The sequence below is a fragment of the Oryx dammah genome, unplaced genomic scaffold (assembly GCF_014754425.2).
Source record: "Oryx dammah isolate SB20612 unplaced genomic scaffold, SCBI_Odam_1.1 HiC_scaffold_3, whole genome shotgun sequence".
In the NCBI taxonomy this organism is placed as follows: domain Eukaryota; kingdom Metazoa; phylum Chordata; class Mammalia; order Artiodactyla; family Bovidae; genus Oryx; species Oryx dammah.
The window spans coordinates 18,937,966-18,953,930 of NW_024070187.1; the positions used below are offsets into that span (position 1 = coordinate 18,937,966).

General features: G+C 40.7%; 1 non-coding gene across 1 annotated transcript; it reads right to left on the minus strand.

Moving 5' to 3' along the window:
• Positions 1-14,694: 14,694 nt before the first annotated feature.
• LOC120862294 lies at positions 14,695-14,777 on the minus strand. The gene has a single exon (XR_005720724.1).
• Positions 14,778-15,965: the final 1,188 nt, after the last annotated feature.

Here is a 15,965-nt window from a genome sequence, read left to right on the forward strand (position 1 = left end):
AAGAGCAGCACATATACAAAGATTTTCATTTTTTATAATGATATCCCCTTTATCTGGATATATAATGTACCTTCCACGTGAGCATAAGTAATGATTTTACAAAATAACGTGTTACAAGCTTTCCAGCCTATAAACAGCAGCTGTAGTTAATACCATAACCACAGCATACCACCTCTTTGAAGAATAGATAATTCCAATACTATGTAAATTCTTCTAAAAGTATCAAAAAAGAAACACTTAAAAATTATTCCTGAGAAGTCATTGATATCTACACCCAGAAAAAGTGTTTTCGTATATGCACAAACATACACACATATACGGAGAAGGCAATGGCACCCCACTCCAGTACTCTTGCCTGGAAAATCCCATGGATGGAGGAGCCTGGTGGGCTGCAGTCCATGGGGTCGCTAAGAGTCGGACACGGCTCAGCGACTTCACTTTTCACTTTCATGCATTGGAGAAGGAAATGGCAACCCACTCCAGTGTTCTTGCCTGGAGAATCCCAGGGACGGGGGAGCCTCGTGGGCTCCCATCTATGGGGTTGCACAGGGTCGGACACAACTGAGGCGACTTAGCAGCAGCACACACATATACAGATATGACTATCAATGCAAAAGCCCTAAATAAATGATTAGCAACTGCAAGCCAGGAATATACTGAAAGAATCCATTGCAATCAAGTTGACAGAAACATTTATGTGGGTAAAAGGCTAACAAAATCCTTTCCCCTTCTGCATGAGAATTTGACCTTATGCTAACTTTTTAGCACTGTTCCCCTGGCAACCTGATAAGGTGATTTGTGAACTATGTTGCTATGTTGCTGGTAAAAATGGACCCCTGATTGGTAAACTGCATTTAGACAAGGAGAACCACCTGTGCCTGATGGCAAACCATAGCATTGGACCGACCTGAGTTCAGTGCCTCTTATAACTGGGCATGTCCCTTGCAGAGGCCTTGGACATTAGGCCAGTAGAGTTGTCATGAGAGATGGAACCAAAGATGGATCACCATTGGTTGAATCTGCAGATGTGGGCCATATACTGTACTACAATCTTTTTAAGGGTCTTGAGCATCTGTGGATTTCAGTATCCATGGGGGTCCTGGAACCAGTCCCTGTCGATATGGAGGGACCACTGTCTTTAGTGCCAGTAATTCTCATCCATCTTCAAATAATTCTGCAGTGACAATGGAAGACTGTTTGATGGGTCTTCGGTTCTATTTTAAACATCACCAGAAGAACTGAAATAGGCATGAGTGGCTCACCAACAAATTAGAAGCTTCAAGAGTTATGAAATAGTTATGTTCAGTTTCCTAACTTTCAGCTCTTAAATTTGTATCTTAATACTGGAGTGAGTTGCCATTTCCTACTCCAGGGGATCTTCATGACCCAGGGACTGGACCCACATCTCCTATGTTTTCTGCACTGGCAGGTGGATTCTTTACCACTGCACCACCTGGGCATGATCTGATGCAAATTTTTAAAAATTTTATTCATGTTTTTATGTATAAAATAGAAAGATTCTTCTGTGTTGTCAATACATTTTCAGTATCACAAAACCAGGAGGGGTAGCACTAGCCAGCTCCTTTAACACATTACTCACAATCTCTTTGGCTTAACACAATTAAATTCCTTTCATTTGTGCACAGATTTAAGGCAGGTTGGACAGTTTTCCTAAGTGGTCCTTTGCAAGTGGCTCTTCGGGGATCTGGGCTCCTTCTGTCCTGCGGTTCTGTCTTTCTAGAGTTCTCTTCCTGTAGCCACAAGGCCAAGGGAGAGAGAGAGCCCAGGCAATCATTCCTGGGGGGTTGTGGCACTCCACTGGCTACTACCTAGTTACATGGCTCCAACTTAACTCGAGAGAATTTGGAAAGTATATTTTTCCAGTGTGCCAAGGAGGAAAATGAAAACTTCTCATTGAACACTTAGCACTGTCTTTGCCTCAAGAAATCAGTGAACTTTGTGTTTAACTACTGCCAGAAAGAAAGCCTAACATTTAACTATGACATCACTGAAAAATCATTGTACTTGGAAATCATTCTCCAAAATTCACTTAGTCATTGATTTTCATCATACAGCGGGCCAATATATCTACTTGGGAATTCTTAACATATAACTCACCCAATTAAATTAAGTAAACTGTATATAATACCTAATCAAGCAGCTGGTACATGTAGTAAGTACTCAACAAATACTGACTCAACTCAAGGGAAGGTTTTACTACTGGGAATTAAATGCTTCTCTAAGATTTTCTTTTATGACCAAGACAGGCATCTTCAAACACTTGCCTTAACATTTTCTATGCCTAAACCAGCTCAGATAATGCTATGTTGTGAATCTCTAATCTCAGTTTAGCTTTTATCAAAGTAATTGAGCAAATTCAGTTGCCTAAAATACTCTTGCATCTCACTGCCACATGGGGGAAGTACTAGTTAAGCTTTTCACCTTTCCTACTAAATTATCAACCTACTCTTCTGGTCTCTAAAGCATGGCTCTGTTCTCAAACAACATGGAAGACCATTCTTTAGGCAAAACTTTGGTGCTTATAGAAATCCTTCTTAAATGATAATTATAGAAGCCAGTCTAGGTAAGGGGTGTGCTATCTAACAACCCCTGTGGTTTTCCCAAACATTAACTCAATCAAGTTAGTCTCTTGGAATTTAACTTGGAACCTGGAAGACCCTTACTAAATTGGGTTTACAGCTTTAATGAGTTTACTATAGGATATAGCTAAATAAGATCTGCACCTGAACTTTCCGGAAGATTGTCATGGATGTTATCTGATATATCTGTCTCCATCCCTTAAAGTAATTAATTTCTTACAGAATTTCAGGCCAGTAAACATGTTTCTTTGGAGAAAATTTTGTCTTCTATTTTCTGACAAATACTTACTGTATCAAGTTTCCCTTTTAAGAGTGGGTTCCAGAAAACTATGGAGACAATAAAAAGATCAGTGGTTGCCAAGTGTTGACAAGGAGAAGGGGATGATGAACAGAGCACAGAGAATTTTTAGGGCAGTGGAACTATTCTATATCATATGATGATTGTGGGATATATGCCATTATACATTTGCTGAAACCCACAGAATGTACAATACCGAGAGTGAACCTTAGTGTAAACTATGGACTTTGGGCGATTATAACGTGTCAGTGTAGGTGCCGTAACTGTAACAATGTACCACTTTGGTGGGGGACACAGATAATGAGGAGGGAGAGGGAATATACGGAAAATCTCTGAACCTTCCTTTCAGTTTTGCTGTGAATCTAAAACTGCTCTAAAAAGATAAATCTATTAAAATTTTTTAAAAGAGAGGGTTTATAATTTTACCATCAATTTTCCTCAAATAATTTAAATTTTTAAATTAAAATTAAATTTTATGTGGCAGTTGTGTTTAATGTATTTACTTTAAATTATGGGTGATTAAAATTTTCATGTAAACATGGAAGATAAATACATTATATATATATATTTATTATTCTATAATATATTATGTGATATATGATATGATATGTAATTGTTATAAAATTTTATATATATTTTATGTAAATTAGATAAATACAATTTTAAACTGTCTACTGCGAAGCTCAGAGTCAAATTCTGCCTCGAGTTATTTAAACACTTGGAGTGGATAAGCGTGTGTGCCTATTTCTTTCATTCACTGGTCCCAATTTTCTCTTTCTGTTTTATTTCCTAACATGCTGCGATATAATGGGCTTCCCTGGTGGCTCAGATGGTAAAGAATCCGCCTGCAATGTGGGAGACCTGAGTTCAATGTAATAAATGTGTATTTGGTCTTTGTTCAGGTTCCCGGCACAGAGCTTCTAAAACCTTTGTAATCACCTGAATGATTAAGGGTGAGTGGAGTGTCTTGTTATTCACGATAAGTCCCTTTTGACCACGTTGTTGTTTAGACCCTAAGTTGTGTCCAATTCTTGCAAACTCATGGACTGTAGTCTGCCAGACCCCTCTCTCCGTGGGATTTTCCAGGCAAGAATACTGGAGTAGGTTGCCATTTCCTTTTCCAAGGGATCTTCCCGACCCAGGGATTGAACCTGTGTCTCCTGCACTGGCAGGCGTTTTCTTCTTCGCTAAGCCACCAGGGAAACCCCATTTTGATCATACTTGTGTTTAAGTTAATGAGGTGCTTCTCAATGGAACTCTAGATACCTTAGGATGGGGGCTGGTTGCTAGAGGAACCAACCATGTGAGTAGATGGTTGGAACTTTCAGCCCCATCCTGAGATCTCTGAGGAGGGGAGAATGGCTGGAGACTGAGTTAATGGCTAAAGATGTAATCAGCCATGGCTACATAAGGAAGTCTCCATAAAGGCTTAAAGGACTGGGTTCAGAATGATTCCAGATTGTTGAAGGCATCCATATAACAGGAGGGTAGTGATCTGGAGAGGGCATGAAGCTACCTCCCTTTTCACACACATGTTGCCCTTTGTATCTCCACTTGGCTGTTCCTGAGCTATATCCCTTATAATAAACTGGTGACAGTAAGTAAAGTATTTCTTTAAGTTCTGTGAGCCATTCTAGCAAAGTATTAAACTCAATGAGAGAGTCATGGGAACCTCTGGTTTATAGCCGGTTAGTCAGAAGTTCCAGTGACAAGCTGGGACAAATGACAAGTGTCTAAAGTGGGGACAGTCTTATGGGCTGAGCCCTTAACTTGTGGAGTTTTTGCTAACTTTGGGTAGTTAGTGTCATAATGAATTAAATTGCAGGGCACCCAGCTGGTGTCCCAGAGAATTGGAGAACTGCTTGGCATGGAAAGCCCACACATTGGTGTCAGAAGTGTTGTGAGTAGGAAGAAACAGTTTTCTTTTATTACCCTTATTTTATATTATCATTTCTTGAGGTTTTTCTCCAAGTTCATTTTGGAAAGAAACAAGGCCAAAATAAGTTCAATAAGTAAAAAGATAAAAATATAGTCTCCCAACTATTAAGATTTAGGTTTGATCTAAAAGCTGTAGCTTAATTGTTGTTTTAGGATTTTCCATCAAAAAAAATTTTTCCCTGCTTCTAACACTGAGTTATGTTCTCCAGAAATTCTTTAAATTTTGAATTGTTCTAGCTTACCTGTAATATAGATAGTTCACATTCTTTGTAACAGTTCACTTTTTCAACCCCCCCCCCCATTCAAACAATAAAATCTGTCTTCCATAGACTAGATTAACTTTTTCTAAATGAAGGTGTGAATACAACTCCAAGACCTCACAGCTCTTTGTTGGGAAGTTTCTTATGTGAAACCTAAATGAGTGAAGACCATGTTTTCTTGTCTGTCCCAGATGATAAAGAACCCACCTGCTAATGCAGGACATGTAAGAGATGTGGGTTCGATCCCTGGGTTGGGAAGATCCCCTGGAGGAGGGCAGGGCATCCCACTCCAGTATTCTTGCCTGGAGAATCCCATGGACAGAGGAGCCTGGTGGGCTACAGTCCATGGGGTCACATGGAGTTGGACATGACTGAAGTGACTCACGCATGTCCCAGCTGGAGAAAACAAAACATCATACAATATACCGACAAGCTATATGGTCTACTGAATGGGCAAAGCCCTACTCCCCAGTGCAAATAAGAGGAAATATAAATTTGTGAAAATTGAACAGCTGAAAGTATTGCTTGATGAATGTTTTTAATTACAATGTCTTCAACTCTGGTAAATGTGCATATTAACTACAATGTATTAATTTACAAGATAATCCATCAAAGAAATCAAATCACTCTAGCAGTATTGTCTTGTTTGTTTCAATACATATCTGGAAATACTGTGACTTGGAAGAACTTTACTTAAGGAAAAATTAATGCAGGATAGCACTTAACGGTTGTTCAGGCTTCAAGTTTAATCTTACTCTGATAAACACCAGTTAAGCTCTAACCGGACCTCTCTGAACTTCAGTTTCCTCTTCTATTATAAAGGAATACTAATGTATTGTGTATACATAATTTCCTATATATTGTGATGTTTTGACATCATAAGAAACCATTCTGGCTGCAGAGAGACTGCCCCTCCCTGGTCTAGCTGATTCTTACAGAAGGCAAATGGCCCAGCCTGGAGCATGACTTTGATATGCAAACTAACCTTTCCAGAGCCCTATCTCTTCTATCTGGTGCATATTCAATCCACCCCAGAGGCAATATTCCTCAGCTTTAATTATCCCAGGGCCAGGTGCCAGGAACTAGGGATCACTCTACAGGTCAGAGCCAACATTCCAACTTGCCAGTCCTAAACTGTTACCCTGCTCTGCCTTGCCTTTTGCATGATCACCTCAATAAAGTAGCCTAAGTGCTTCCCCCACCCCAATTCCTGTCTTCTGCCTTCCAACCACCCTGTCTTTTCCCATTGGCCTTGCTTGGTGCGCCTCCTGCCTCTAGGACCTGTGAGTATAATAAACCTTATTTCTTCCTGACTATCTCATTAAAGAATATAAAACAACCAACATGTGTCTTGCAGAGTTACTGTGAAAATATAATGCCATCATTACCATCCCTAGTACGGAGAAAATTTTCAATGAACAGTTGCTGTTAGGAAAAGTAAGCCTAACATAGGAAGTATTGATATAATTCCATCATTAATGATCTGGACCACCATCCATGCTCATACTTTATCTGAATATAAAGCTTTGGAGGGCCTGCACCTCTGTCTCTTGACACAGCATCTGAGACAGAAAGGAATGCTGGACCATTTCTGCATTCCTATGAACACGGCTTTTTTTTTTTGCCACAGGGATTTCCTGTCCCGTACTCTCATAGAGGCTGGAAGCAGAGGCTCCTGTCTTTCAACAACAGGTATGAATTCTGCCAACAGTCTAGCCAACTAAAGCTTCCAGAGAAGGAGGGATTCACCTGGACTAGAGACATAAAGAGTTTATTATCTTTAATGAATTAAAGATGAAAGTGGAACATACCAACTCAAAAGAAGGCAACGAAAACACTGACTGGAGCAGCACCAAATTCCCCCCATCAGGCGGGAGATGTTTTCTCGGCTCGTGTCAACCCTTGGTGCAAGCAGCTCAAGTTTCTTTATAGTCTCGGAGAGAGATTTATTTTGAACAGGTATCTACTGCCTAACTCTTGTGTGTGTCGTACTGTGTTATAGCTATGTCCTGTCCAACCTTTCAGGTGGACCTCATCCCTCAGAGTCATTTAATTTGGTTTTGTTTTCTAACAACAAACAAAACAAAACCCTACAAAACCTGTAAAACAGATTATGGTCACCATGCTGTTGCCTTTTGTATGGTAGTGAGTCCATCTTTTTTACTCATCAAAAGTAACCCCAGGATGAGCTAGGAGAAAGGAGATGAAAATCTAATAGGTCAAAAAAAAAAAAAAAAAATCTAATAGGTCAGACATAAGCTATTAGATATAGAATGGATAACAATAAGTTCCTACTGTATAGGACAGAGAACTGTATTCAATATCCTATGATAAACCATAACAGAAAAGCATATTTAAAAAAGAATGTATATATATAAAACTGAATCACTTTGCTATACAGCAAAAATTAATACAACGTTGTAAACCATCTATACTTCAAATAAAATTTTTTTAATGTAAAAAAAAAGAAAAATTTACAGATAAGGAGTAAAGGCTCCCAAGGACTTTAGTAACATCCTGGAAACAAAAGGGGTCATACAACTAAAGATTCCTCAACTTACTGATAATGGGATTTATAACATGAAGGAATATGTTGGCCTTACCGTCTGTGGGAAAGTTGTGGGTCTCCTTAGGGATGTTTCTATCCTTTCCCACTGACCTACCTGTGTCTTTAACATTTATTTTCTCCACTAAAAGTTTGACAAGCTGGTTGGAACATTATCACGTTTATTATTAATTTTTCAGAAATATTCATGCTGCTTGAAATATGAAGAGTAAGAACATGAGAAATGCAACAAAATCAAAGACAAGAGCTCCAGTTCTAACAATGGTGGACAAGGATGTTTGGAACCAACCCTCTCTTTGAGAATTAGAAATGCCACCTAGGTGGTAAGGAACTGGGTGAGTAGGGTCTGGATATGGGGACAGAGGGAAGCCCGAACAAATGAGTGTGAAATTCATTGCTTTTCTTTTCAGTGTGTGTGTGTGTGCATGTGTGTGCGTGTGCTCAGTCATGTCCAACTTTGTGACCCCATGAACTGTAGCCTGACAGGCTCCTCTGTCCCTGGGATTCCCCAGACAAGAATACTGGAGTAGGTTGCCATTTCCAACTCCAGGGGATCTTCCCAATCCAGGGATTGAACCCATGTCTCTAGTGTCTCCTGCATTGGCAGGCGGAGTCTTTACCACTGTGCCACCCTGGAAGCCCCTTTACTTCTTCGTGCAAATGCCAATTCTAAAAGTGGGACCTGAGAGACTGGACCCTGAGTAGAGCTTTCCACAGATGTGTGGGTCATGGGAAGAAATATTAGAGGTCAGAGCTTGCCAAGGACGATGGGACCTGGTAAACCAGCAACCCCCTCCCCTCTAGGGACTGTTTTGGAATCTCAAAAGGGTATATTCCAAGAATAAGAGTATGCTGGATGGGTAGAGACTAGCCTCACGAAGACCAGAGCCTGATTGCCTAGGTGATCTGTGTCTGCTAGTACTGTAGCACAGCTGCTTGCCAGAGGCAAACCAAACCCTTGCTGGAGGGAAATAACATCACCTATGACCACAAATTATCTCTGAATGTTTTATTGCAAAATCTAGCAATCAGTTAAAAAGTATCAAGCACATAAAAAGATGAGATTCAAAGGAAAAGAGAAAATGACAGAAATGGGCTTATAAGGAGTATGGACTTTAGAGTTATTCAGTAAGAATTTTTGAAAATTAGGATTAACACGTTTAAGAAATTAGAAGGCCAGAATGATAAAACTGAGAAAGAATAGGAAATGAAGATAAAAGTTAAAAAAGACAGTTCTAGAATTCAAAACACAATAATTGTTATTAAGAATACAGTGTATAGGTTTAAATAACGATTAGATACAGTTGAACAAGAATTGAGTAAGTGAGAAGAAAGCATCTAGGTTGAATCATGGAGAGACAAAAGGATGGAAAATACACAAGAGTATGAGTGACATCAGGGACAGGTGGAAAAGTCTAAAATATATGGAACTATAAACCCAGAATGAGAAAAAGAGACAGCAGGACAGAGAGAACAGGACAGAATAAAGGTATGCAGAGATAATGACTGAGAATTTTCCAAAATTTCTGAAAAATATCGAGCCAGAGTTAAAAAGCATCATGAACCCCAAGTAGGATGTTATAAAGAAAACCATATCTAGATGATACTGGTAAGATCAGAGATAAAAATCTTAAAGCAGTTAAAGATACAAAAAGTTTACTGGCTATTCTTACTTCCTTTCCTAGGGTGGGGCGAAGAGCAGAGTTTTGTGTAGGGGTCTGTACAGAATATGGGCATTGAACTTGGCTTTGCTTTACTCTGTGTTTCTGTCCGTTCATTGCCAGTTATACTTCGGGGACACCGAAGCAGCATTCCTGTTTCAGAATCCTTACAGCATTTTCTTATGACCGTGGATATTCACTTGGAACTTAAATTTTGCTCTGCACTGTGTATATAACTAGGTTTGAGCACTTGTGATGGGGTGGGTGAGTGCATGCTCAGTTGCTAAGTCATAGTCGACTCTTTGTGACCGCAAGGACTATAGCCCGTCAGGCTCCTCTGACCACGGGATTTTCCAGGCAAGATACTGGAGTGGGTTAACATTTCCTTCTCCATATGATGAGGTAGATCCCATTATGATGCCCAATTTTAGGTAAGCAAACCAGGGCTTGGAAAAGTTGTCATGTGGCTCAGGTCAGAGGGCTAGTAAGAAGTAAAGCCTGATTTCATGACTCTTGCTCCCCTCACCTATGTTATCCAGTGGAAAGTGTAAACTTCTGATGGGAGATTACAACCCAACTTTCCATTCTCTCTCATACCGCCTATCTTCGACTTGCTCAAATAATACTAACAACCCTCCCAATGATGACTGGCTTTCTTGAGCACATACATTATACCAGCACTCATTTACTTCTCACATCCTTCTTGTGAGGTAGGTAGTAGTATTCTCCCATTTTACATATTAAAACACTGAGGCACAAAGAGGTTAAGTAACTTGCAAGGTCCACAGCTGTTCGGTGGTGAAGCTGGAATCCAAAACTAGGCAGTTTGGGACTTCCCTGGTGGTACAGAGGTTAAGAATCTGCCGGCCAAAGCAGGTGCCACCAGTTCGATTCCTGGTCCAAGAAGATCCCACGTGCCGTGGAGCACCTAAGCCCATCCGCCACAGCTACTGAGCCTGAGCGCTGCAACTCCTGAAACCCATGTGCCTAGAGCCTGTGCCCTGCGACGAGAAGCCGCTGCAATGAGACGCCCGTGCACCACAGCGAAGAGCAGACCCACCCACTGCAACTAGAGGAAGTCCATGCAAAGCAGTGAAGACCCAGCACAACCAAAATAAATAAATGAATAAGGAAAGAATTAAAACAAAAACAAAACCAACCAGGCAGTTTGGCTTCAGAGCCTGATTCTGCCCATCGTGTTCCCTGCTTTGTGCACGCGTACTCAGTCATGTCTGACTCTTTGTGACCCCACAGACTGTAGCCCACCAAACTCCTCTGTTTGGGATTTCCCAAGCAAGAATACTGGAGTGAGTTGGCATTTCCCCTTCTAGGGGATCTTCCTGACCCAGGGATCAAAATTGAGTCTCTTGCGTCTCCTGCTTGACAGGTGAATTCTTTACCACTGGGTCACCTGGAAAGCCTTACTGTTATTCATTAACAGAAGTAGAGGGAAAGAGAGTGAACTGTGTCCACCAGGACAAGGTTGGAAGCATCGTAATTGTGGCTGTTAAAACAGCACACACCTTGGCTGTGAATGACCTTATTTGTAGAGACATCAAGTAAAGGCAAATGATCTCACAGGAAACTTCAAGCTAATCCATTAGGCTTTGGGGCATTCTGCAGAACCTATGCGGTCATGTGTGTTTTTTCCACAAGGTGAATTTTTAACTCATGTCTTTACCACAATTATTTTTATCACATATATTTCATTCTCCTATTTGTGTATCTCCCCAAGTTCGTTTTACTTTTACCTATCCCTTAGATAGGTGCTTCCCAGGTGGCACAATGGTAAAGAACCTGCCTATTAATGCAGGAAATGCAAGAGACATGGGTTCGATCCCTGGTTTGGGAAGATCCCCTGAGGTAGGAAATGGCAGCCCATTTCAGTATTCTTGCCTGGAAACCCTATGGATAGAGGAGCCTGATAGAGTACAGTCCATGGGGTCACAAAGAATTGGACATAACTGAGCGACTGAGTACACACATCCCTTAGGTAAAAGATAAATGAACTGACTTCACAGCAGAAATAGTCCTTTGCTGGATCCCAAATAAGTTGAAGCTGGACAAGAATGCTAAGACTCCCAGCTCTTGTTTAGCAAACTTTAGAAGGAGAAAATCACCATGACAAGAACAGGCCTACTGCTCAGGGAAGATGGTAAATGTTAACAGATGCCAGGAGGAGACAAAGCTAGTCAATAGCTGCTGTTCTTCTTCAAGGAAAATGAAGCATGTTCATATTGAAAAGAGTAGGGCAAATGTAAAGTGAGTCATAAATTTTACAACGCACTCTCTATAAAGAAATTAAATTACAAATTATGACGGTATGATTTCCTCCAAGGCCATATATATCTAATCCAATACTGTAATTAACATTGAGTTTTAAATGTCGCTAGTCTCAGAAGAGTGAATCCACAAGTCTTGGGAGGAAGTATTTCAGAGAGGTTGTCATTATCAAATACTCTCTTGCTGTCAATGGAGTCAGACATGTGGAATTTCTAAAACAGAAAGGCTCCACTCGAGGTCTTAGGGCTCATTTGGTTGCAAGGAACACAACCTCACTCTGGCTACTTCAAGTTAAAAAGATTTATTATACAGAAGCTCCTCAGAATTCAAGACAGGAAGGACAGTCGAGCCCCGTCGGGAATTAGATCTGGAAACTGAAAAGGCTTTGGGGCTCTGCAGCTGTTCTGGGGCTGCACGTTCTCTTGCCCGCATTTTTCTGTTTCCCCTGCCTTGTCCAGCCTCTCCCTGCAGACTGGCTCTCTGTGTGAGTGCCACACACACACGGCTGTTAATAGCTGTCACAGCCTCTCATTCCACAGGACCTTGAAGCCCTCATCACCACAAAGCACATGACCTCCCAGCCTGTGTCTCTCAGTTCAGATTCTCAAGAGAAAAATAATCAGACTGTTCTGGTTCATGGATCACCTAATTAAGAAAGGTTGGGTTTATTTGGTATAAACATAGGAAAGATAGGCTCAGAGCTCTAGTCGGCCAAGGGATAGAGGGGTTCTTCAAGAAGAGAACTGGGAAGAAATCTCACAATGTGTCCCTAATCTCTATGATCTGGACCTAGGATTTCAGTGTCCTGGAACCCTCTCAGTGTCTTAAACAATTACCAAGGACAAGTTCAAATATTGCGGCAAGCTTTCGGGGGGAAAAAGCAATTAAAATGGAAAAAATAGTATATAAATATATGTAAATTATTCCCCACCAAATAAGATTTAAGCTCATGAATTACTCTCCGTCAATGAAACGAATGAGGTGGTTGGATGGTATCACCAACTCGATGGACATGAGTTTGAGCAAGCTGTGGGAGTTGGTGATGGACAGGAAAGCCTGGCGTGCTGCAGTCCACGGAGTCGTAAGGAGTCAGACATGACTGAGCAACTGAACTGAACTGAACTGAATGAAACGAAATTCTAAAACTGAAATAAAAACTTTTAGTGGCACATTTGATCATTAACTGAAGATTTTTAGGACAAATACCAATGGAGCTGTGTACCTAAGATCAACATAATGTGATGCATTAGGCAGAAAATATCCAATATCCTTGTATATGCAATAAATATTGATCAATACATGATTTTAAAGCAAAATGCTTTATTGTGCTATAACTTGACTAAAACAATATAAACATTTCAGAAGCGTCATCAGAGAGTAACATTTTTCATTTTTCCTCTGATACCTTCACCTAACCCTGTTGGAGTTCACTTTTAAACCAGAGCAGGGCCTGGATCAAGAAGTTCCTAGAGAGACAGCTTCTGTTGCCACTGGCATCCCCAACAGGATCAAAGCCAGAGCCCCACCCAGATTTGGAGGCCAGACAGAGGGGATTTCATGGAATGTAACCAACTGGCTTGACTTCAAATTCCCAGGGCCATCGTTTCAGGATTAGAATTTATCTCTGGTAGTGGAATACTTTAATACCGAAATATTCTCATTTTTGAATACTGAGTTTTTAATAGTCTATTTTCAACTAAACATTTAAAATATTAATTTAACATGCAACTGCTGCTGCTACTGCTAAGTCACTTCAGTCTTGTCCGACTCTGTGGGACCCCATAGACGGCAGCCCACCAGGCTCCCCTGTCCCTGGGATTCTCCAGGCAAGAACACTGGAGTGGGTTGCCATTTTCTTCTCCAATGCATGAAAGTGAAAAGTGAAAGTGAAGTTGCTCAGTCTTGTCCAACTTATCGACCCCATGGACTACAGCCTACCAGGCTCCTCTGTCCATGGGATTTTCCAGGCAAGAGTACTGGAGTGGGGTGCCATTGCCTTCTCCGTAACATGCAACACTAAATATTAAAATGTTTATATTCAGTTTTAAAAAATAGTGGTAAATCCTATTCAAGCAAAAAAATCATTTGATTATACAGTTGTCAATATTCTTTAGAAGACTCTGAAACTTGGCTTTTTTATTTTAGTTTTGCAGGTATGATTAAAATAAAATCCTTTTTTGTCCATTACTTTGATTTTGCATGATTTTTTTTTTTGATATCCAGTTTCCATGTCACTTTGTCACTGTACTGTTATTTTGTTTGAATCCTTTTACATTAAACTTTTGTGTATTGAGTGGTAGTCATTTTCAGCCAAAATTAAAAAACAAAAGTTTCAGAGTGTTCTAACACTTGAGACTATCTTATTTTAAGTCCAACTTCAGTTTTAAATGAAGGACAAACAGCATTTTTCCAAAGGGGAAAGAAAATATATCTGTAATTGATTGGCCATTGGCACTTGGCATACACTATTTATTCCTTGGCCTTTATTTGCAGAGAGGGAAGTGAAGTTGGACAACTAAGTAGAATTTTTCAGTTTCTTTTCTAGAAATAAAACAACAGTATTGGTAAGTTAGCACTATTCCTGGTTCTCAGATGAAGAACTTGAGACTTTGAGAGGTTAAGTAGCTCTCACACAGGGTCACACAGCTAGTAAGTGACAGAGTCTGGTTGCTAATTCAAGTGTGTCTGATTCCGAAATCTATGCTCTGTAGCACCTTGTGGCCTCATGATTCCACAATTGTAGATCTGCAGGTATTCCCCGGCCAGAGAACATGTATGTTTGAGTTATTTACAGCCCACTTCAGTGTAAAAGCTCCATGTTAAGTGTTATGTGTATGTAGAAGCAGGCTGAGGCCGTAGGAAGCTGATTATTTCAGTCCATCATTACAAAATTGCACACACTGTAACCTTATGACAATGCACTTTCTCTTGTAAAAGAGGAGAAAATCGCTGATAATATAATGGCAATAGAGCCCTGTGCAGTAAACTCTCATTAGGTTTGAATTATTATAGCTAGAGGTAGACCCACAGACGTTGTACTGTAATTACATGAAAGGAGCACCATAAAGGCTGTTTCTCTTTTTTCCCCCACTCTCAATTCATTCTTAGAACATACCCCAACACCTGGTTCCCAGGACTCAGACTGCACAGTGATCACATCATTGCCAACCCAGGACTCATAGTTACAGCAGCAGTTACAGCCTCCTACCCTCCTTCATCTCTAGTTTAACCTGCTGTTCCTAACCCTCCACCTTGGTCTTCTGGCCCCACTTCTCCAGACACATTGTCATAAGCCTCACAGGGTACCTGGCAATGTGGCAAATACTGCAGGTTCATCTGGGAGCTGCACTGGGGACCCAGCAGCACCTCTACATCCCAGTCTCCTTACCCCCAGCCAGCTGGGCCTAGGCTCCTTTGGACCTGATGTCCTAGACCTCTGCCTCTGGTTTGCACATTCTAGGCTATTCTATTCTCAGTGTTCCAAGATTAATGGTTATTACAGTTTGTAAAAGGAACATTGTTTTTTGTGGGGGGGATTCTGGAGATCATCTTACTAGGAAAAAGTCTCAAAGCCATTTATACTCTACTTGACTGGGTAAAGACTGAGAACTCAGGAGGTGTCACAGAATCTTCTGTAAGTTGAGGTAAAGAGTCATGGATGGGACTAGTTAAAATCAGGACATTCCTTTGGCCTCTCCACCAAAATGTAGCATCTAAGTGACCACAAAAGTGGTGTATCAGACCCAGGAGGCTGCTGCCAGGAAATGCCTCATCCAAGTACCACCTGCGAAGGAGTCTGAGCTGTAGACTCAGGTTTTTCCTCCTGATCTCCCCTCAGAACCTCCTTTAGGTTCTGTTACAGGCTTCCTTTTAAGAGAAAGAGCCATGCATGTCTGCTTTTGTTAGATGATAAAAAGTAGCTGTATCTGTGACAAAGCCATGATGTAGCAGCTGCAATGGAAATCCTTTACTTATTTTCTTTCAGTGATGAGAAAAAGAAATATTTTAAGGTAATAATCTAAAATTTTATATTTGTGATTTTAAGTAGTGAGGATAACTAAATTAATATAAATAAACAATAGATTTATGGTTATTTCATCTATATCCCTACAAGTTTATATGCACAAAAGTGAAAGTGAAGGTCACTAGGTTGTGCCGACTCTTTCCGACCCCGTGGACTGTAGCCTGCCAGGCTCTTCTATCCATGGTTACTGGAGTGGGTAGCTGTTCCCTTCTCCAAGGGATCTTCCCAACCCAGGGATCAAACCCAGGTCTCCCACATTGAGGGCAGATTCTTTACCATCTGAGCCACCAGGGAAGCCGAAGAATACTGGAGTGGGTAGCCTATTCCTTCTCCAG